General features: G+C 45.5%; 1 protein-coding gene across 1 annotated transcript in view; it reads right to left on the minus strand.

Moving 5' to 3' along the window:
- Positions 1-24,520, minus strand: part of SNCA (synuclein alpha) — a 119,037-nt gene that overhangs the window by 51,057 nt on the left and 43,460 nt on the right. The window lies entirely within an intron of this gene.

The following is a 24,520-nucleotide window of genomic DNA, read 5'->3' on the forward strand; positions in this document are numbered from 1 at the left end:
CCGCCACTCATACTGTTAGGCCCGGGACTGTGGGTTCCCAAGTGTCCGGACGGACAGAGACGCGAGCACGATGACGCAAAAGCAGTGGGAGTTTGATTCCGGTACACTGGGGTCAACCATCTCGCCCACAGACTGGGCCCTTGAGAGCAGCAAGCGGCCTCAAAGTCAAGCAAGCACCATGGCAACAGTGGTCAGGACACAGTTAAACAAGTGTCCAGTCAGACTTTATGGTGCCATAAGCTACTCATCCTTTGGGGTTAACAAAAGGCAATTTCTGGGGCACTTTGACCGGGGCAGAGTGATCGACTGAGCCACTTGCTGGGCCCGGGAGCTTTCCCAGGGGGGTTCAGGTTGGCCAGTTACACATAGTTTCATTGGTGGGAAACGGAATCCATTTCAGTCCCAGGAACGGAACCTGAGGCCTAGCTGATAAGTTACGCCCTTATGATAGTCTATGCACGTGAGTGAAACCATCTCATTCTCTTTGGCCTGTGTTCACTTAACAAGATTATTACCGCTGGGGCAATGAAAATAAGAGTAACAATTAAAAATGCAAAGTATCAATCTGGTTGTAAAGACATAAGAATCAGTTTGCCTTTCATTGGTGCTCTTTTTCCCAGCCATTTGGAAACCTAGCATGGATTCCCTCACCCGACACAGGAATTACCCACCCCATGAGAAAACACCCCCTCTCTTGTCCCCCGACAACTCCCCAGACCACAACCGGTGCTGGAGCCAGTTTTCCTGTTGACTCATTTGGGGCCGGTATCTTGCCTCATGTATATTGCACCTTCCTGCTTCTTGCCTGAGTCTCTCCGGCTGCCACGATAAGCCCGGACCCTGCAGAAATTACAGTCACCATCCAAATAGCAACCCTTCATCAGAGGGTGACAGGAGCTCACGGACACACATCTCTTCATCCTGACCTTCAGGCAGATGCCGTGGTGAAGCTGTCTATGGAGTTCTTGAGACGTTGCAGACAGTTGGAGCCACCCCTGCCCTTCATGACACGCCTTTATATTGCTTTTCTCTTCCCCTGGCGTATTCTCTCGGGTTCCTTGGGGTCATTACCCAAACAAACCACCCGCCCTCTCCACTCTATTTCTGGCTCTGTTTCCAGGAGTTCCAATGCAGCTGTGTCCTAGCTCCTGTTTAAACACATTCTTCTGTATTCCTGGGCTTCTGAACCTCACCTGGTACGGACATTATCACCACGGCTCTTGAAACGCGTGCTTGTCCTACTCGTATATTTAACCTCTCCTACTTAACCAGGGGGACTGGAGCAATAGCACAGCAGGTAGGGCATTTGCCTTGCATGCGGTTGACCTGGGTTCCATTCCTCCATCCCTCTGGGAGACCCTGGCAAGCTACCGAGAGTATCTCGCCCGCATGGCAGAGCCTGGCAAGCTACTCATGGCGTATTCGATATGCCAAAAACAGTAACAACAAGTCTCACAATGGAGACATTACTGGTGCCCGCTCGAGCAAACTGATGAACAACGGGATGCCAGTGCTACAGTGCTACTTAACCAGGGAGACGCCTGATTACCCAGCAATGTGTGAGGACTCTTCTCTTCAGTCCCCAGCACCATACAGGCGCACAAGCTCGTGGGCACAAGGTGTGACCTTGGTGATCCCAAGTACCCTCCACAGGGCAGACCCTGCTCCAGGGGACGGTCGCCCCACTGAGTGGGCCTGAGCCCCTAGAAGCATGTTGAGTATGTCTCCCACACAGACAGTCCCTTCAAAGCAGAAATGAGGGTTGGATGCTTGGTGACACAACTCCCATCCAAGGCTGCTGTAACACCGTGGGCGAGGGAGCAGACCCGGAAAAGACAACTGTCAGTCTGCTGGCATCGAGTGACAGCACTAAAGTACTGGTGGGTGACAGAAAGCGGGAGGTCCCATTGTGGAGTATAAAATATCATAGTACGAGACAGGCACCCAAGGACAGTAGAGACAAGGGCCAGGAATATTGCTCCACGGTTGGAAGCTGCATTATGGGCTGGGGAGAAGCAGCTGGGATAGAGAAGGGGTCACTGAGTCAGTGATGGTTGGTGGGATCGCTCAGGATGGGAGACGTGTGCTGAAAGTAGTAAAGGACCAAACGGGATAGCCTCTCGGTCTCTGTACTGCAAACCGTAATGCCCCAAAGTAGAGAGAGAGTAAGAAGGAAAGAGTCTGGCAGAGAGGCAGGGGGTGGGCTGGGTTTGGGCTGAAAGGAGGGATACCCGGGACACTGGCAGTGGGAAAGGTTCACTCCACAAGTTCACTTTGTCTTTCAAAGCTTCGGGAAAACGCTCAGTGAGACACAATTAGGGAGGGGTTTTCTCTGGGTCCCGCACTGCCGTCTTTCAACCCTGTGATTGTTCTAGTCAGTCCTTAATTATTGTTCATTCTCTCCCTGGACAAAATCCACACACCCACTCCTCAGTGTGGGATTCAGTTTATGAGATTTTAATAACCTGCTAGAATGGATTCACCCTTTCCTTTATCGGTGCTGACTAGGTTTGAAGACAAATTTTGTATCTGTCGGACTGTAGACAACATATGATACATTTTATTCAATGTGACATGCATTCTTATAGCACTATGAGGATAAGCTTAGATTGTTTTTCACTCAGATGTAACTGTAGTTTTCAGTATGGTATTTAAGGTGCATATTAAGCGTGCCTTATCAAGGTTTGGAGAAAAAAAACAGTAGTTGGTATGAAGTGTAATATTGTATGAAATGTAAAATAACATAAATATTATAAATATAGGTTATATATTGGTTGGGGGGCACACCACACTCAGGGCTCACTCCTGGCGGTGGGCCCAGGGTCTCTCCTGGCCGAGCTCACAGAACCATCTGGGAGACCAGGGATCAAACACAGGTCAGCTGCATGCAAGGCAAGTGCTGGACCCACTGACCATCTCCCCAGTGCTAAGCGGAAACATTTACATAAGACTTTCCCAAAATTATCCCAATACTTCTAGAAAGATTTGAACATTTCTGTGTCTTTTATGGAAAAAAATATTTTAACCCATTGTAAATTTTTTAAATAGGGAGACAGTTTACTCTAGATATTTATGAAGATAAGTTATTATAGGAAAAATTCAGTATAGCACAGGAAAAAGCTCTACCCATGCAGATTAGAGCAAGAAGGCAATTAACTTCTCATATGGGATCCTGGGCACAAACAATTCATTTGCTTTTTTTAGGATGGCAGCAGAGTTAGGGGGGTCGAAGATTTATTGGACTCTTCATTCAGTTACATAAAAGAGCTCATGGAGATTTATGCATTTTCGGTTTGTTGAGCAAATGATAAATCACAAGCATTTAGTTTGCCCACAGTATTAAGTCTGATTAGCTCAAATACTCACATTGGTGTTCACTCCTAAAAACATATTCACACTTAGTCATTTTCCACACCCCTCTCTCTTACTCCTTTACACCTAAACTGCTACTTTCCCTCCCGTTCTCACATTTAAAACCTGGTTCATATCTTCAGTGATCTCTCACATATACTGGTCTTAACTTTGTTCACTGAAATTCCTAGCTCTAATCTCTTTTAATGTAGACTATCAAAAATGGCTTTTTAAAGCCTCAAAGTGATTTCCACACTACCCTAATGAAACAATGTCAGTGTATCAATAAACTTTTTGTAAAAATGAGATGAAGGGGCTGGAGCAATAGCACAGCATGGAGGGCATTTGCCTTGCATGTGGCCGACCCAGGTTCGATTTCCAGCATCCCATATGGTCTCCTGAGCACTGCCAGGAGTAATTCCTGAGTGCAAAGCCAGGAGTAACCCCTGTGCATTGGCGAGTGTGACCCAAAAAGCCAAAAAAAAAAAGACATGAAACAGATTTTTTAATATTTCAACAATTTAATTACTTGGGATTCCCAGACTACTGTTGTTAAGGCTAGAGCAGCAGTCGAGAGGGTAGGACACTGGCCCAACCCCAGGTTTGATCCCCGCATCCCATATGGTCCCTCGAGCCCTCCAGGAGTAACTCAGGGCAGAGTCAGGAAAATCCCTGAGCACTGCTAGGTGTGTCCCCAAAACAACAGTAACACAGTCATAACAATAACAAAACAGGCTACTGTTGCTAAAATCAAATAGAAGTTTTGAAAGCCGCAGCATTTCTGCATTGGGCTATTGCAGGCCCGTGCTCCAGAATCAGGCCGACGTAGGGTTCGACACACAAAAGCAGCTTCAGAGGCTAACTTGCCAGGCTCTGCCGTGTGGGCGGAATGCTCTCGGTAGCTGCTGGGCTCTCTGAGAGGAAAAACTCTATATCTGTATATAAATATCTGTACACACACACACACACACACACACACACAACAGAATACTATGCAGCTGTAAGAAAGATGAAATCATGCAATTTGCTGCAACAGGGATAGAACTGGGAGCTGTCATGTTAAATGAAGTACACCAGAAGGACAAACACAGAATAATCTCACTTACATATGATAGAGTGAGTGGAGGAGGGAACTCAGTGGTTTAAAGGGGGTGTGTGTAGATCACCACTGCCCCAGAGTACAGGGAGAAAAGAGCAGGAAAGGAATAAACTGAGGGGGAAAGACGAAATAGCAATGACAGCCAAGGGGAGCACTGGTCAAGGAGGTCTGGGCCCATCGGTGGGATAGAGGAGTGCTACAGCTAAGTGTTCCCCGCAGGGTCCCCAACACGTGGAGCAAGAGATCCAAACTCCAACAACCAAGTCAAAAGTCAGCCTGTCGAGCTGGCAGGTCTCGGTGTATGGGGAGAATGCAGGGAGACTGGGCTGGGGTGGGGGGAAGTTACCACCGGGGTTGGGATTGGAACAGTTGTAGCTAAAACTCAACTGTAAATCATCACCATCACTGTCATCCCGTTGCTCATGGATTTGCTCGAGCAGGCACCAGTAATGTCTCCATTGTGAGACTTGTTGTTACTGTTTTTGGCATATCAAATATGCCACAGGGAGCTTGCCAGGCTCCGCAGTGCGGGCGAGATACTCTCGGTAGCTTGCTGGGCTCTCCGAGAAGGGCAGAAGAATTGAACCTGGGTTGGCCACATGCAAGGCAAATGCCCTACCTGCTGTGCTATCGCTTTAGCCCTAACTGTAAACCACGATGCTTTAATAATTTTTTTAAGTTAAGATATTTAATACGACCAAGCATCACTACTGCAAGCTTAGCTTACAGCCTTGTACTAAGAGCTCATGAGTTGGCCCTGGACGGTCCTGAGCATGGCTGGGATGACCAGGCAACCCTTGGCACCACAGGACCTGACAAGCACCACGTTCTCAGACCCTCACAGTGATCTGCAGGCCCAGATGGAGGTCTCAGGCCCCCGAGCACTACTTCCAAGGTCACCTTCCCCAACACTGTACTGCATGCAGCCAGAGACCTCAGCCGGCGGAGTGTAAGTTCTGCACGCAAGAGACCCTGGTTTGATCTCTGGTACCGCCTGGCCCCTAAGCACTGTCAGGAGCGAGTCCAGAGCACAGAGCCTAGAGGAGTCCCCAAGTATCCCTAGATGTGACCTCAAATTCAAAACTATGCACACATATAATGCCCAATAATAGTCACATACCATTTATTTTACTCAATACATTAATCTTACTATACTACTCATCTAATATTTTATATTATTAATCACACTTTCAAATTATATTATGAAATTGTGAATATATCTCATAGAAGCCCAAAAAACTATTGTTGAATTGAGTTTTTTTTATTTTTTATAAACAGAACCTCATCTATAACCCTCAATGTCCATAGGTTTCAGGCCTTTCCATGCTGTGTTATCCACCAGGGCCCGAGGACAGTGCAGTGGGTAGGGGGTTTGCCTTGCTGGCCCGGGTTCAATTCCAGCATCCCAGATGGTCCCCAAGCACTGACAGGAGTAATAGCTGAGTGCAGAGCCAGAGTAATCCCTGAGTTCTACTGGGTGTGGCCCCGTAAATAAAATACAAACAAAAAGATATGTTCATCCAAGATGGATGCATGTTTTTTGTTGTACCTGGAGTCCTTTATGCTTTTCTTCTTAACTCAGAACAGAAAAAGAAAACATTCTCTAATCCATTTTATAACATAATTTTTAAGGTATAGCCAAATACCCGATTTTGCTTTTTCCCTTCAACTTTCTTAATAAACACGGTCAGAAACCACCATATTATTTACTTAAGTAGTAAGATGTGATTTGATTAAATCTCATAGAAAAATACATCATCAGGAGTTCTTCATTAAAAATAATAATGTAAAAGGTGTTACCTTTACAGACTTTTTCTTTAAATGTAGTGAATTATTTTGGTAATGTGAGAATGAATATGGCCTAAAAAAGTTTCACATTTAAGGACAGATATTTAATAATATGACAGCAAAGACGGTACCACAATTATTGACCTACATATTGCATTTCTTTTCATTTTTAAAAGCTGTTACCAATTGAAAATAACCCGTGTGCTGAGCCGACACTTAGAAGTTTGCTTAATGTTTTAAAAGTAATGCCTTTGGAACTCTCCTCTTGCTCGTACATCTCTCTGGGGGAGACGGGGAAGTCCCAGGGGACAGGACCTTGTGAACATAAGCATCGTGTGGGACTGACGGCCTCTGCTTTCACAGGGAAACATGTGCCGCACTACTGCCTTGGCTTTTCTAAGATAGGTATTTCATTCCTAGAACCCTAACCCCAGCTAATCTTGACTCCCATCAGTGGTCAAACTAGTCTTTTCTGCTAACTAAAGGTCGAGTCCCTGTGGCACGGAAAGAATTAACAAGACAGAGTTACTTATTCCAGAACCTAACATAACAGGAGGTTATGATTTTTAAGAACGAGAGTGGTAGTTCCAGGTACCCGTCATTTATCAGAAAACACAACTCTGCAATGAGCTCTCAAACTTCTACTTTCCTGTTTAAGTTTTTATAAAATTGGCTTAAAAAATATTTTTTCTCAAGCCTTGGTATATCTTTAAAAACGAATCATACACACTCTTGAATTCGTTATGTTCATATAATTTCTTGCATTCATTTTTCTTATGATTAAGTGTGCTGGTAAATAACAATCAAGTTAAATTTTGGTTTTATGTCAAACTTTAGCAAATTTTTGAACGGTAAGACAGGTAGATTTTATTTTATTGATCAAAATTTGACTAGATTCCATGGGACGTCAAAAGACCACATGGCCACCCACCAAGAAGATGGTCAGACTTCTTTGTCAAAACCCTGAACGAACAGTTTGAGGCTCTTCATGTTCCTAGAGTGAGCAGATATCATTGGGCTCCACTAGCATGCAACAGGAATGAATGGAGACGTTACTGGTGCCCACTCAGGCAAATCAAAGACCAACAGGATGACAAATGATACAAATGATCAAAATTTGTTTTGTTAATAACAGTATGGGAACAAACATTAATCATTTTTCATTCACATACAGGATGAAAAATAAAATGCAGACCCAGCACTATCTGCCTTTACTTAAATTTCTAAATCTTGATTTTTAAAAAGCAAAATGCAATATTCCATTAAATCTTAAATATTTTATATGTAAGTGCATCCATAAAACATCTTACCCATAATACATGAAATATGATTATATGTGAAGAGACTTCTATTTGTGTATCACAAATATTTGTGATACAAACTTTTTACAGGATAAACATCTTTTTTTTTTAGTTTCTATTGATTTTTAATGTTATCATTGGTTTGCGAGAGTGTAATTGTTTACATGTTTCAGGGGTACAACTTCACCACATAATACCCATCACCAAGGTATCACTCTCCTTCCGGCATCGCCTACTGGATGGATCTTCTTCACCCTTCCACCCTTCATCCTCCCACCCTCTAGCCCTCGGGAACCTCAGTTCTGTGGTCAGACCCTGAGAGTTTTTCGTTCTTCACTGTCTGTGCCTTGCTTGGTCATTCTGTATACTACACACGAATGAGATCTTTCTTGTGTGCTCACATAATTTCTCCTGTATGCATTTTGGCTTCTGTGCGCATGGACGGTGCCAGGGCTGAGCCCACAACTCCACAGGGGACAAGAGCTCTATGCCGAGCTGCAGCTCTGCTCTCTCTTCTTCTTCCTGACTTATTTTTCTGAGCATGATTCCTTCCAGTTTTGTCCATGTTGGAGAAAGGGGCAAGATATCATATTTTATTTTGAAATCATTATTCTCGTTTAGGTGATGTGTCTACCCTTGGGTTGATATTTGTGGTCTTGGAGGACATAGTTACCTCACTCATCACCACCAGAGTAACCAAGACCCTCCTCCCATCCCCCTGGGTCACCTCTCGCCCACCCACTCACCCCCACATCTGGTATTCTCTCTACTGCCGTACCCGGAATTGGTAATCAGTTGATACCGTCACACCCTTGTTCTGTTTCCCTACACAGGGCAGAGAAGTGAGCTCAGCCAGCCTTGGGCTTCTCCCTCTGACTTATCTTGATCAGCATGAAACCAGCCAGTGGCATGCAAGTGGCAGCAAAAACAGCCGTGAAGAGGACAGGCAGATGGCCAACATGCATGTGGAAAATGCTGAGTGTCATTATTGTCAGGGAAATGTGAATCAAAACAACAAACTGCAAAAAAAAAATAAAAGAAAAGAAAAAGAAAGAAAGAAAGAAAGAAAGAAAGAAAGAAAGAAAGAAAGAAAGAAAGAAGAAAAGGAAAGAAAAGAAAAGAAAAGAAAAGAAGAGAAAAGAAAAGAAGAGAAAAGAAATGAAAGAGAATCAACCCCTTATTATTTTTTTATGAAAACATGATTATAAAACAGAAACAGGAAATTCTCATTCATCACTGATGAGAACATTGGCTGCTTCAGTCTCTACAGAAAATAACATGAAGATTTTCAACAAACTCAGAATAGACTTTCCATATGATGAGCAATTCCACTGTTTTTTTAAATTATTTTTCCCCTACCCAAAGGTACTCAGAACTTACTCCTGGTTCTACACTCAGGGATCACTCCTGGCGATATTCAAGGGACCTACTAGGTGCTGAGGATTGAATTCTCGTTGGCTTCATGAAAGGTAAGTGCTCTACCTATTGTAGCTCTGGTCTGTGCCACCCCACTTCTTAGCCTACCTCGAAACAAAATCACAGATCCAAGAAGATATATGGATGCACATGTTAGCTGCAGTGCTGAGACAAAAACCAAGATATGGAAACAGCTCAAATACACAAGGATGGGTGAAACCATAAAGTCCAGGAGAGGTGGGGGAGGAAGGGAGGGAGGAAGGGAGAGAGAGAGAGAGAGAGAGAATGAGAGAATGAGAGAGAGAGAGAGCCTGCCATAGAAGCAGGCTGGGGCAGGGAGAGGGGTGGGGGAGGGAACTGGGGACATCGGAGGTGGGAAATGTGCACTGGTGGGGGGGGTGATCATACACTTTTCTTGCATGTTGGCCAACATAGATTTGATCTTCAGCATTCCACATGATCTTCTGATGAATACTGGGCAGGAATGTTTTTTATTTAATGTAGGAGTACTGCTATTTATTCACTCATTGATTATACTGATTGAATTGGGCATGAACTCTGCATGACTTTTTTTTAATTTTTAAAAAATTTTTAATTGAATATCTGTGAGATCTTTACAAAGTTGTTCATAATTGGGTTTCAGTCATACAATGATCTAGCACCCATCCCTCCACCAGTGTACATCTCCCACCACCCATATCCCCTATTTCCCTACCACCATCCCCAACATCCCCCCTCTACTCCCAGCCACCGTCTATGGGGGCACTTTCCTGTAGGACTACATATCCTCGGTAGTTTAGGTTTATTGGGTTACTCCCATTACAGTGCTCCCATTCCTCTGTGTTTATTTGTAGCTTCTTTCTTAGTGTTCTGTTGACTTGTATATATTGTTTTTCTCTTCTCCTTGAGTCCTTCGCATAGTTTATTCAAAGCTATGTCCTTTTTGTATAGACACAAGAAGACAATATTATGCTTTTGTAACTTGGGACTTAATTGGCTTTGAATATTATTCATTCCCGGGCATCTGATTTCTCCACTTAAGCCTCAGTTGCCCTCAGTTCCTAGAACCCCAAAAGCAGGGTCCTGACGAGGGACGGGACAGACCCAGGGCAAGTGGTGAGTTATGTGCTACCCTGGCATCGAGATGGGCCTAGCCAAAGTGCCTAATTCTTAACTATAAGTTAAGAGCTTGATCAGAGACAAATGCTGTCATGATTCAAAAGTAATGATGAGACTAGGACCCTGCTAGGGATAGGAAAGACTGATCTGGCCTGAGCACTGTAGTCTGAGATCAAGATGGCCACAGGAGAGCAATTCTATAAGCTTTAATGCATCTCTTATTGTGTTCATACAAAATGATTAATATTATGAATTCTTATATGTTTGCTGGCTGAGGAGAAGAGAAACACACTCATGGGACTCCGCCCTTGGGTGGATCCTCCTGCTGAAAGAGAATTATTCCTAAGAGAAGCATCCGCTGAGGGAAAAGAACTTTACTCCTCTTGATTGTGACCACACCTATGTGTACGCCCCAACCCCCTCATGCTGGGGGGATTTAACTAGGCTGTAAGTGTGGGTTGGGGGGCCAGATCCACAGGGCCAGATCCAGAGATCCAGAGAGAGATCCAGAGCCGGGAGAGAAGCAGAGAGAGAGAATGAAATAAACTGATTGAGCAACCAGTTTGGCCTTCTTTCTTCCGTCGCCTGCCCTTGGCCGACGGCACACACAGCGGTTCCAGAGCACCGAACGTGGGCAGTGAGACAGAGCCGCCCAGAGAGCCCGCGAGTGCACATGCCCCTCGGCGTCCTTTAGTTTTTACACTTTCCTTCTTGCTTCCTCTCCTTTTCCTTTTGTGTATTGTGGCTTGTAATACGGGTACTATGACATCATGGTGCTTGTTCAGGGCATTCAGTATTTTTATTGGGACTGGAGTAGCTTTTCAATTGGGTGGCTGCTTTGAGGTCTGGATGTGACTGCCAAGGCCCCCGGGAGTACAAGAAGGTGTGGGAAGGTAGCCCATCTGGACCCCAAGAAATCCTGGAGTTTCAGTCACAAAACACACATACCCGAATTTTCAGCAGATTGTGTCTTGGTGAGGTCCACCCTGTAATGGTGGAGTCAGGCCAGGAGTGTGGCGGCGACTTTGGATTGTGGAAGCAAGCGGCTGCCAGGGGCTCTGCTTGGGCAGGACCCCTGCCCACCCAACCTCCTCTGATTTACTCTAGTCTGTTCAGCCATATACAGGTCCAAGATGAACTGCGGCTTTTGATTTCTTTTGAGATTTATGTCCGAAATTAGGCCAATAAATGAGCTTATATAGCTTAGCTGGATGTGGTTTGTGGGTGTGGCTCCCATGTACCTAATGTTTGGCTGTTTAATTTCTTTGTAAACTAGGTCCCAAGTTGTTGGAGTCCAGGAAAAGGCACAGGGACAATTTTGGGGTGTCAGGAAGCCTAAAGGCACCACCAGGCTGCTGATGTACTCGCGCCCTCCCCCGCAGGTCCAAGTTGACCTACTCGTAACACCATACCTCCAGCATGAACATGACGTAGGTCCTGGGTTTAACCCAAGGTACTGGGATAAAAGGTACATAAGCAGAATTTTTCCCTCTCCTTTATACTTAAAATTAGTTACAGAATAAAATATTTTCTTTTCTTTGAAAAATATTCAAAAAGCATCTCTAGAATTTCTATAATTAATACAGTGTTTTCGGAAGTAGGTTTGAAACTCAATACTCAAGTGTGCAGATTGGGAGATTGAGAAATATCTGAATAGTTTGATGATTTTTTTTTAAGTCACTGACTTAAAAGAAACAAGGTAACCGTTGGTTCTGTCTCTTTAAATAAGTAAACTAGCTAAGCTCTCTGGGTATTCTCTGACGTTTTCCTTTTATTTATTTATTTATTTTTGCTTATGTGCTACAGGTAAGTAGTTAACATGGAGGGGAAAGCCATTTTCTGAAAGCTCTCTGGATAGGTCTGAGGAAAGAAAGGGATGAGGTAATAGAATCTTTGCCTCGCTCCGTTATAGTGATTGGTTCAGCTAACTTAGTACTGTGGAAACAGAAACCAACATTCTGTCTGCTCACTTGGCTTTTGAGAGCTAAGAGGGAAAGATGTTTTTATGCTGTTTTCCTAGATTTAGAAATTCTGGGCAGTGAGAGCCCAGAGTGATGACAGACCACGCAATCCAAGTAGACAACTGACCAGCCAACCCCTTGGTGCCATGGGACAAGTGGCAGAAAGGATGCAAACGGAAATATGGGAAACCCAGGGCAGACCAGTACTGGCCAGCTCGGCTCCTATCGATGGGGCCACCTAAGGGGTCCCACACACACATTTCCTTCTGTGTGTGTGAGTGTATGTCGGAAGAGAAAGCATGAGAGGGTTGATGTGATGATGAAGGACGTTGTTGAAGGGTTTGCCCAGTTCAAGAAGTCTGTAGCCGCAGACAGCCGTGCGTGTCTGCCAGGATTACATCCCGAGTCCTAGGTGCCGCGATTTCTGCTCGGATCCCTCTGCCGGTTCCCGGCACTGTCCCTGGGTGTCCTTCACTTCCACACAGACGGAGCTTGGGTCAGGCCTGTGTGCAGCCGGGGCCCGCACCGCGGTCGCCATCAGGCAGGGACTGTGCAGATGCTTCCTCGCCTGCTGCCACTGCTCTGCCGAGACGGACCCTCTCCACCGCTCCTCAGCGTGTCCCCTACCGACCTTCAGCATCCCCCAAAGCTCCTGCACGGGGCGGTCCACAGCTGAGAGTGTCCTGCCGAGACGGACCCTCTCCCCCGCTCCTCAGCCGTGTCCCCGTACCGACCTTCAGCATCCCCCCAAAGCTCCTGCACAGGGTGGTCCACAGCTGAGAGTGTCCTGCCGAGGGGCAGTGCGCGCTGTCAGGGGTCAGAGACCAGCTTCTGAGGCTGTTCAAGCCCCTCCCCAGCTCCCTGTTTCCCTTCTTGGGCTCCTGGGTCGAGCGGTACGTCCAGGACCCCGACAGGCTGCGGCGCCCTCACTGGCTCCGGACCCCCAGGGCCTGTGTGCAAGTTGACGTGTGGGGTACCAAGTCGAAGGCCATGGGGCACTGGAGCAGCTGGAACCTGTGAAGCCCCAGCCGGACTGTGAGGAGCCGCACTGGGGGGATGTCGGGGTGGGCGCAGAAAGGGGCTCCTGGGTCATCTCGCGATTCTTGCCCGTCTCTGCATGGACACTGGAGGACCTTGTCTGGGGCCCAGCCTACTTGTTCCCCAGGCCCTGGTGCCCGGGCCCTGCTGGCCTTGAGCTGCTGGCTCCGTCGAAGACTCACTTCCTGCCTGCTGACTCTGGGTGGGCAAACACCCTCCTGCCCGTCTCTGTTACTGGGGCCAAGACTGACCCCGTGGGCCCCAAGTTCCCTTTGTCACCACAGAGCACTCCTATCCACAGACTGAAGGGAACCTGGGACGGATTCTCTGAGTAAGTTGGCCTCTCTCCAGAGGACTTAGAGCTTGTGAGGGATCTTGGCAATGTCTGCACTTGGCCTCTCAGCCAGCTGGGACCACCCCTCACACACACACACACACACACACACACACACACACACACACACACACACACAACAAACAAAACCCAGCAGACCCTGAATTCAGAGACCGGACAGGAGGGATGATCTCTTAGTCATCCCCCGGTTGAGCCACAATGGACACTCTCCTATATTTACTTCACAGTGGAGGAGAACTCTAGCCCAGGGGAGTCCCAGTTATTCAATGAAGAGCTGCTCCGGAAGTAGAAGCTCTGAGAGACCACAGACGCCCCTCACCAGTTCCCAGGAGACCCCAGTGCTCAGGCCCTAGAGCAAACCCTCCTCCAGGCAGCTCCATCTCTGCTCTTGTTTAGTGGGTTTTGCCCCACAACTCCCCAAAGGGCTCCTAACCCCTTTTTATCCCTTTCTTTTATCCCCCAGTAAGAGTTTTCAGAATTTAAGTATTTCTGCAAAAAAAGAATCCAGAAACGAGCCAGAGACTGTTCCTCAAGGTAGGTGGAGGCAGGAGCCTCGGAATAAAAAGAGTCCCAGAGGGATGGGGGATTGTTTCCATGGAGGATTTTTCCCTTTTCATTTTTATTGAAATGGTCGCCTTTATTATTTTGTGACCAAAAGCTTCATTGAGAATGTCAGGCTCTCTCCGTGAGCAAGCAGGTGAGGCCATAGCAGGCCACGGTCCTGGTGACGTCCAGGTGGTGGTGGCTGCTTGGTGGCTCTTGCAGGAGGGTCCTGGGGAACTGTGTCTCACACTTTCATGCCGGTCCATGGGAGAGGCCAGAACCTTGGAGGACACGGGGGTGAGGGAAGTTTGGACTCAATGCCTGTCCTTTCTCGGCAAGAAAAAATTCCCAGATTTCCTCTTCTATAAGGAAGCCTCCCTCAGAGATTCCAGAGAAAGTGGCGGAAGGTTCATGGATCAGTCTGGTAGGGGATGGGGGCGGGGGTCTCTCCTGGAGGCCTGACAATGGTTGGAAGGTGGCTGCCTCTGAGGCCACAGGCGCCCAGTGCCTGTGCCCCCTGCATAGCTTCGGGAAGAGGCCGCACGCGGGCCCCAGGATGGACTGGGGTGAAGGCTCAATACCCTGGGACTGGTCCCAAGAGAAGGGATGCGGGATGCGGGCAGGGATGCGGGAGGTGGGGTGGGGCCAGATTCAAGAGGGCGTCCGGAGATGCTCTGGATGCTTTGGCTCTTCTGTGAGAGCATCACTCAGTGCCTGAGGACAACGAGGAGCGGAGGGTTGCTTGGGCCTCGCGCCTGGTGACACCCTCTCTCACCCCTGCCCTTCTCACAGGCCGTGGGCCCCTTCCTGGGCACCACCCTCCCCGACCTGGTGATGCGGGACGCTGCCATGGAGGATTGCCTGGAGGTGAGAGGGCCTGACCCGGTGTGGCAGAACCCGATGGAGACTGGTGGGGGCACAGAGACCCCCTCCCTGGGCCCTGAGCTCTCAGTACCGGCTCGCTTCCCCTCCGGGAGTCCCAGCGCCTGTGAGCTGGAGCTGCAGCAGGTCCTAGGGAGGACCTAGGACCCCCAGGCTGCTCCCGCCGCCAGGGGAAGCTGCAGAGTGGCCAGAGTCTCCATGGCACGTATCCAGCCTCCCTTTACCATGTGCCCTGCGGGGAGAGGGAAGCAGGGAAGCACATGTGTGAGCAGAGCTTTGCTCGCGGTGAAATGTCAGACTTCCATTGATCCAAGGCAGGACGGGGGTCTGGTGTCCCTGAGACTCAGCCCCAGGTCCCCTGTCTCTAGGTCGAAGTCTGGCCTTGCTCCTCACCTGTTTTGCCTCAGTGCACCCCCACCTGGCACCTTGAGGGAGTGCAGGATGCAGGGGGCAGGTAGAGAGCTTGTTAGAGGCCTGGGGTCTCTTCCTCATGCATCCCACCTCCCTTCCAGGGCAATGACATCCACCCACAGGAAGGGACGAGCAGTTGTGCCTTCTGTCGGGTGGGGAGGGCCGTGGGAATCAGACAGCTCTTTGGTGCAACAGCTCTTGTCCTTCTCTGGGCCTCACACTGGGAGTTATAGTGGCGGAGGCTTCCAGTTGGCATATGACAGGTAGCACTGTAGCACTGTCGTCCCGTTGTTCATCAGTTTGCTCGAGTGGGGAGAGGGTAATGCATCCAAAAATTGCTCTTGGATGAAAAATTATTTTATCCCTAGGGAATCGATGAGGCGCACACTGAGTTTGTGGGATGAAGGGTTCCATGAGTGCTGTGCTCCTCATCCTTAACCAGGACGTTTTGGACGTTTCTGTAGCAACACACACACACACACACACACACACACACACACAAGCAAACACGACATGCCTGCGCATGCACTCATCCTTCTTCCTTCTTGTCCCAGGAGAATCAAATTTTGAAAGAAATTATGATGCTCCAGACAGCTTCGGAGAAGTATAACTTGGACATAGTGTAGTCATTCTGCACTTGGTTTGTAGACATGAAGAAGCCAAGGGGGGAGGAGAGGTGTATGGGCATATACATATAAAGTGGATTTTAATTCTTTTTACCATAATAAAGTTATATTCTGTTCATAATATGAAAGTTATTGTCTGATTCTCCTATCAGATATTATATTTTATCAGATATAATATCTTACTTCCTTTTGAATTCAAAAGTTTTGTAGGACTGGGGCAATTGCTCAAATGCTAGAGCATGTGTTTTGCATGTGGCAGCCCCAGGACTGAGCTCCAGCAACAGATGATCCCCTTCACACTGCCAGGTGTCACCCCAGAACATTGAATATAAAACCAAAGCACGAGAAGCAAACAGCAAACATTAACAATCTGAATGCTTGAGGGTTTTGTTTTGTTCTGTTTTCTCCTTCTTCAAGGAGATGGGATTTTGGGTCACATTTGGCTATTTTTTTTAATTTAATTAGTGAATCACCGTGAGACAAAGTTACAGACTTACAGGATTTCATGCTTACGATTCAGTCATACAATGATCAAGTGCCCATCCCTCCACCAGTGCCCATTTTCCACCAACAATGGTCCCAGCATCCCTCCCACCACCCCCACCCTGTCCCCTTCACCCCACCCTGCCTCTGTGGCAGGGCATTCCCATTTGCTTGCTCTCTATTTTTGGGTGCTGTGGTTTGCTACAGAGGTATTAGGTGGGTATTATGTTTGGTCTATAGTCTATTTTCAGCCTGTATCTCCCATCACTAGTGGGCCCGCCTAGCACTCCTTGCTTGGTGGTCCCCTCTCTATCAGAGCTGCTTCTTCACCTAGGATGTGAGGTCAGCTTCCAAGCTGTGGAGTATTAGGGATGGGTATTAAAATATTTATAATGGAAACCAAACCATGAACAATCTTGTAACTCTATATCTCACTGTGATTCAACTAAATAAAATAAAAAGAAGACATTATATATGTATATATACATATATATATGGAAAATAGAATACTATGCAGCTGTAAGAAAAGTTGAAATCAGAACACCTTCAGACAGATTTTTTAAAATGACAGCAGGGTATATATAAATAGGGTAATATAAATAGAATTTATGAGACCTATATCTTTTGTTTGTTTGGGGGCCACGTGTCAGTGGTCAGGGTTTACTCCTGGCACGCATGCAGGAATCAGTTCTGGAAAGCTTGGGGGGACCATATGGGGTGCCAGGGATCGAATCCAGGTCAGCCATGTGCAAGACTAGTGCCACTGTGTACTGCTAAGGCCCTGAGACCTTATCTTTAAACAGCTTTATTGGAAAGTCTTTTTAAATTTGGCATAATATTAAAGACTTGACTTAGAGTAGTTGTTGAATCATTTGTCTAGATAACTTTTATAACCGAAGACCAAGATACTGATATGCAGTGCAGAAATAACATTAGATAATAAGAAACCTGAAATAGAACAGACAGGCAAGGGCCAGGGCTAGGTGAGAGGCAAGCACAGCTGCTCATAAAAGAAAGAGAAAGAAAAGAGTGTCCTGACTCCTTCCCCAGAGCGCAGGAGAGGAGAGAAACAAGGGCCACTGAGTAGCCAATGAGTGGCTGAGGAAGAGGAGTCACACAGAGAAATGAATGAAGGGGAAAAAGGTGAAGCCTATGTCCAGTGACCCTTTGGTCATTCCTCCGTTAACAGTATCATATCACAGGTCTCCTTGCCTTGTGAATAAATAGCCCTAAAAGAACAAACCAGACTCAGGTTGTTATAATAAAGGACTGGGGAATAATTTGGAAGCTCCCGGCTGAAGGAGGAGTTTTGCACAATTGGTAACATAGGTTTCTATGGATAAACATAAACCTGCCTCCAAGAGAAATGGTTATGCTGGACGCCGCCACATCAATCATCTTGAATCGAAATGATGGTGGAGGACAGTAAAACTTTTTTTTAAGTTCCTTCTAAGACAGAATGGGGGTTTGGAGGTGGGCAATAATCTGCACGGCTTAGCAACATGAAGATCATGGTAAGAACCCGACCATCCGGAAGACAGAGGATTCTAGGGGCTTCCAAGCCTGGGAAAGGTTCCTGAGTCTACGGAACCAGGAACAGCAAACCTTACTTAGGGCTCACACCACATTACTAGTTTAGTGACCCGGGAGATGTCACTTGTTTTGGGTGAAACCATTTGAGAATACGGAGCCATTGCGGAGACACTGCCAAGACTGCTGATTAGGGGGTCACCATCTAGTCTGCAAACTTCTCTGGCATCTTTTGTGGTTCTCTAGTAGTAACAGGAAGTCACACATTAATACAGATACCCATGGTGGTGTTTTCGATCATAATCCAGCTGTGGGTGAAGCAATGTTTTAATTAAAATTTACTTGTTCATTCTGAACAAACATTAGAAAGTCATTTAAAATGGATGATTACTCCACCTGGCTATAAAATTTAAGAATCCATCCATGTTCTTTTTCGGTATCAATTTCTCTTATTTGAAAACCTGAATAGATATTTTAATCTAAATGCATAAATTCAAGGTTCAATGGGTTCTTTTTAGAAATAAAGAATGGACTACCAGCTGGTATTTATCAATCAATGTTTACTCTTAAAAGATAGGATAGAAAGGGAATTAAAATCTTACAACATAAAGAAGTTAATCCCACTAATCAGACATTATAGATTTGAAAGGTGGAAAGCAGTCATGAATTTTCATTACTATTAGTGAAACAAGCTGTTTTTCAGGAGCAAATATACTTAATTATCTCATTTTCTCTTAGTCCAACTATGTCCATGGCATCTTTGAGTTGCTGCCAATCAGTTGCAACGAGACAGATAAATAAAATGCCAAATTGCACTGGCAGGATCTAAACATCTTAGGCTCTTAAAAATGTATCACATGAGCTTCATCTATTTTGGAAAAACCATGAAGAACAAGTCAAATTTTACTGGAATCTGGCCCCATATCAAATACTTCGTTTTGGGGAGATGCTTCATGTAAGTCCATGTGTTCATTTTCATGTTTTAAATCTTGCTCATAAATCGGTTCTCAAATGTTCGACATATTCTGGCATTAGTATAAAAGATACCTGATGTATTTAATGAAAGAAAGTGAAATACATCAACCCAAAGACTGTTCAAGGAAATGAACATAACCTGAACTTGAAATTACGGATCTTTCAATGAAGTGTACTATTTTATTTCTCAAAAGTCATGCTTTTAGTAAAAATTATATAGTGTCTTGTTGCTTGAAAGTTCTTTCATATACACTTCCATTGATTTTCACAAAACTTTGCCAAAGATTTTTTTTTATTAGACATAAGGTTGAGGTAAGGAAAGAAGCTACAGATAAAGCTACTGCAATTTTAAGTTATATATTCCTGATTATGATTTCCAAATTATTTCTTTGGCATCAGTGTCTCCACTGATATCCAATGAAGATAAATACAGGTTTATTACTGTGGATTTTTATCAACTTTTTAGTTTCATATGTTCATTCAGGAGACTATTACCAAAACCAGAGGCATAAAAGCATAAAATGAGAAATACTTAATGAATTTATATATAACAGGATTTTTCAATATTTCTGACATGACATATACATTCTGGACATTTCTTTTCTAATATTTCTTTAGAAATTGATGTAGGCATAAATAAAGATTTGAATGTAAGCATATTCTTCAAAACATTATTTACACACATAAAATTGTAAATAACAGTGGTATTTTTATTCACGGCACAATCTCCTGCTCCCGTGCAAGGCTGTCTTCACCGGGGGCCCTCTTGCAGGGGGGAGGTTTAGTCTCCCTCCCCGTCCCAAGCAGAGCCCTGGCAGCCGAAAACCTTCAGAACCCAGCCACAGCCATACTCAAGGCCACTCTCCATACGCTCGGAAGAGCCTCAAGCATGAAGGAATCTGCAGAAGAACCCAGGTATGTGGGACCCGTGGCTAAGATCTCCAAGCCTGCCTGGATCGGGACTGGGCCTCCTCCACTCAGATCCCAAGTTTTCCAGTAGCTTGGCAATCACCCACAAACTGCCCCCAGTGCCATGTAATCTCATCAATGGCCAAGATCCAGAGACTATAAAACAAAGCTCCTAGAAGAGAGCGATGCAGAATCTCGCATAGCAGAGCCTAGCAAGCTACCTGTGGCACATTCGATATGCCAAAAACAGTAACAATAGTGGGCCTCATTCCCCTGACCCTGAACGCAACAGGGACAAATGAGACGTTACTGGCCCCTGCTTGAGCAAATCAATGAGCAGGGGATGACAGTGATAGGACAGTGGTTTTTAGTCACAGAAAACTGAGACCCACCGAGGTGATGTAATTTGTTGTAGGCATAACAGTAGTTAGGGATAAATTTAGAACTTAAGTCCAGGTCAGTTATCCTGGATAAAGAACTCTCTCTACCAGAATAACCTTATTTTCATACTTAAACTGAAGAATGTATGGTTTGAACTATTCTTTGTAAGATACAGATGTGGGATTATGATTGACTGTAGTCAGCATCATTATTTTTTTAAAACCAAAAAATGGGAGATGAGCAATAGTAGGTAATAGTACCCAGTGGTGGGTATAGTGCTGTCTTGTACTTGGCCAACCTAGGTTCCGTCCCCAGCATCCCATACATCCCTGGAGCACCACCAGGAGTGGTCCCCGAGTGCAAGGCACGAGGATCCCCTGAGCATCACTGGATGTGGCTCAGACACCCCCCTCCAACTTTTTTTAAATAACAAAAGTGAAAAACAGGATGACAAACAGATTCTAGCTCTAACATTAAGTTGTTACAATACAAAATGTGCTGAATGTTATGTAACACTTGTCGTATATTTTAAGGTATATATAGAGAGAGAAAACAGCTCACCACAATCAGGGTTATGACTAGCCCAAAGCTAACATTGTACTTAATTATGGAAATATAAAGCATTTTTCCTGAGACCACTTACAAGACAAAGCATTTCTATTCAATATAGTACAAATCTTAAATTTTTCTATTCTATATAGTACTAATTTCTATACAGTACTAATTTCTATATAGTACTAATCTTAATCATTTCTATTCAATATAGTACTTATCTTAAAAGTCATTTAATTACTGAACACAAACCAGAATACAAAAATCACTGTATTTCTATGTACCAACAAGGAACTAACAATAAACTATCAGGATAAAGGGGGAAGAAAACACCCCATCAAAAATCTGGAAACATATCCCGGAGATGCAAAAAAGTATAGTAGAAATTACATCTGCACTTGTATGTTCATTGCAGCACTGTTTACAATAGCCAGAATCTGGAAAAAAAACTTGAGTGCCTGAGAACAGAGGACTGGTTAAAGAAAGTTTGGTACATCTACACAATGGAATACTATACAGCTGTTAGAAAAGATGAAGTGATGAAAATTGCATATAGGTGAATCAACCTGGAAAGTATCATGTTACGTGAAATGAGTTAGAAAGAGAGGGACAGACATAGAAAGATCGCACTCATTTGTGGAATATAAAGTAACAGAATGGGAGACTACCACCCAAGAACAGTAGAGATAAGTACCAGGAGGATTACTCCACAGCTTAGAAGCTGGCCTTGCATGCTGGGGGAAAAGGCAGATCAGATAGAGAAGGAAACACTGAGGAAAGGGTGCTAGGAGGGGCCGTTAGGGATCAAAGAGGCGGGCTAAAAGTAGACTATAGACCAAACATGATGGCCACTCAATACCTCTACTGCAAACCACAACACCCAAAAGGAGAGAGAGAACAAAAGGGAATGCCCTGCCACAGAGGCAGCGTGGGGTGGGGTGGGGGGAGGACGGGATGGGGGTGGTGGGAGGGATGCTGGGACCATTGGTGGTGAAAAATGGGCACTGGTGGAGGGATGGGTACTTCATCATTGTATGACTGAAATGTAAGCACAAAAGTTTATAAGTCTGTAACTACAGCTCACGGTGATTCACTAATAAAAATGTTTTTTTTTTAAATCTGGAAACAACCCAAGTGTCCAAGAACATTTGACTGGATTAAGAAAGCCTGGTACAAATACACAAAGGAATTCTACTTGGCTGTAAGAGAAGATGAAGTCATGCAACTTGCTACTATGTGGAGGGACCTGGCGAGTACGATGCTGCGAGAAGCTAGTCTGGAGCAAAGGAACGGCCAAAGAATGACCTCGCTCCCAGGGACGGTGTGAAGAAACACAGCTAAGAACCTAATGAGCACCCAGAGGCATTCGAAGCTGGGAACTGGTCTTTAGTAAGCAGCACAGCAATGTAGGGGGCGGGGGAGGGAGGAGGATGAAGTGGAGAGAGGGGCAACATGGGGACCATGGAGATGCACAAACCAAATATCTACAATTAAATATTATTCAGAGCTGGAGCGATAGCACAGTGGTAGGGCATTTGCTTTGCACGCAGTCAACCCGCGTTCGATTCCTCTGTCCCTCTCAGAGAGCCTGGCAAGCTACCAAAAGTATCTTGCCCGCCTGGCAGAGCCTGGCAAACTACCCGTGGCATATTTGATATGCCAAAAAGAGTAACAAGTGTCACCATGGAGACGTTACTGGTGCCCGCTCGAGCAAATCGACAAGCAACGGGATGACAGTGACCGTGATTATTATTCAGTGATGAGATAAAAGAAAGTCCTGCCGTTTCAACCATAGGGATAGAGATGGAGAATATGCAAAGTATTTCACTTAGCACACGCAGAAAACAAAATACTGGGTGATCTTACTTAGAATAAGTGGAACTTGTAAGAGGCCAGAGTTGGGGCTGAAAGCAGCCAAGAGAAGCTCTGCAGAAAGCACTCCCGGTTCTGTGCTCACTAAGCCTGATCTCCCCAGGGGCTCTGGAAACAGCCCCCAGGCAGAAAGCAGAAGGGAACAGAACGCCTTGCGAGTTGTCATCTATCTCAAAATAATTCTCTCCAAATTATCAGAATTTCTTTGTTGGCTCCCAAAATCTCATTTCCCTTCCTTGCGGGGGTGTGTGGCTAACTACAGTGTTTAGTTCTCGAAAGGACTGTGGCTAGTACCCCACAGGGGGAGAGAAAACTTCAGGCCATCTCACTGCGCTGAGCAGTGAAGAATCCTGGCTGGCGGGCACCGCAAGCCAGAGAATGCTCCGGAGCCCAGACGGGGCCAACAACACCGGGGTGCCCCAGACGGAGAAGGTGCAGAGTCCCCGCTTTCTCTGGATGGAATCCCGGCGACACTGAGCTTCTACTAACACGGCTCCGGTATGTGGGGACCCGGACAGTTTGTCGCGGCCAATTCTGCAGCTGAGCGTCCTTTCCTGATATACAAAAGACCATTCAGGAACGACTCCTCCATCCTGAGCGGCCGTGGTCCCAGAGGCACACAAAGCAATCTCGGGACACGATGGCTGCTGGCAGAAATGCCTCTGGACTTGATTACTAAAGTACCAGAATTCCAAAACCGTGAGGCCGCTTTCATGGTCGAGCAACATCATGTGCTCTTCATTCTCAGCAACAGAAAACAAATGATCTAATGATGCCTTTTCAGCAGGTCTGGTTGTTGGGGGTGGTATTCCAAATAATAACACTGGGTTTTCTGTCAAAAATTGAGTGTAATCAAAGTAAAGAGAGAGTAAAGTGGAAATCATCTGCCTCACAGGCAGAGTGGGGGATGGGAGGGGGTACACTGGGGTTCTTGGTGGTGGAACATGTGCACTGGTGAAGGGATGGGTGTTGGATCATTGTATGACTGAGTCTTAAATCTGAAAGCTTTGTAACTGTTCTCACGGTGATTCAATAAAATAAAATAAAATAAAACAAAACTTTAAACTGCATATTCTCCTAAGGAGGAGGCAGGCCCCGCATGACCCTTGGAAGAATCCCACCCCCTCCATCTCTGATCACCAAGGAACCAAGAAACAAGCTGGCATTGTTTGGTTTATTTTGTAGAAATTCACTCTGCATGCTTAATATGCAGCCGCTGAGTACATACTCACTGAATCTGTTGTTCTGTGTGTGTGATTTAGTTTCTCCAACATGCAGAACCATCTCCCAAGATGTACCCTCAAAATTACTAGTGTCACCCTCACACAGAATTTCTAATTAAGAGCATTTTACCCTTCCTTACTCTCCATAGTGACTACCTATGAGTTTATATGTAGATAGATTTACATACACATATTCCCCACACATTACTTGTATATGCAAGTGAAACATTTTATATATACATACTTATAAATCATATATATATATATCTCCTTGTATAGTCATGCACTCACGGCACACACACTATGCAGAGATACATGCCCTGGGATGATTGTACAGTAATACTCCAGTGTAGATTGTGCACCACCCTCAAAAGACTTCTGAATTCAGACTATAAGTCCCAAAACCAGGAAATTTCTACGGAGACAATACAACCATCCTAGCCAGAGGACGATGAAATTCAAGGCAGTCATTGTTTGTTGATTACTAACACTCGGACCATCTCTCCCACCGGAAACCCACGTTTGCATGACCCAAGCTAGGGACGAAGGAAATAAGGATGAGGAATGGGAAGAATAAAGGAAGATGAATGGATTCATTCATTTTTAATGGTCTATCTGAAACACATGATCAATTAGTAACTTTAAAAACATTCCGCGGTCCCCCTAATGTGGACATTTATATTTCATTTTCAATTCCATGAATTG

The sequence above is a fragment of the Sorex araneus genome, chromosome 5 (assembly GCF_027595985.1).
Source record: "Sorex araneus isolate mSorAra2 chromosome 5, mSorAra2.pri, whole genome shotgun sequence".
Lineage (NCBI taxonomy): Eukaryota > Metazoa > Chordata > Mammalia > Eulipotyphla > Soricidae > Sorex > Sorex araneus.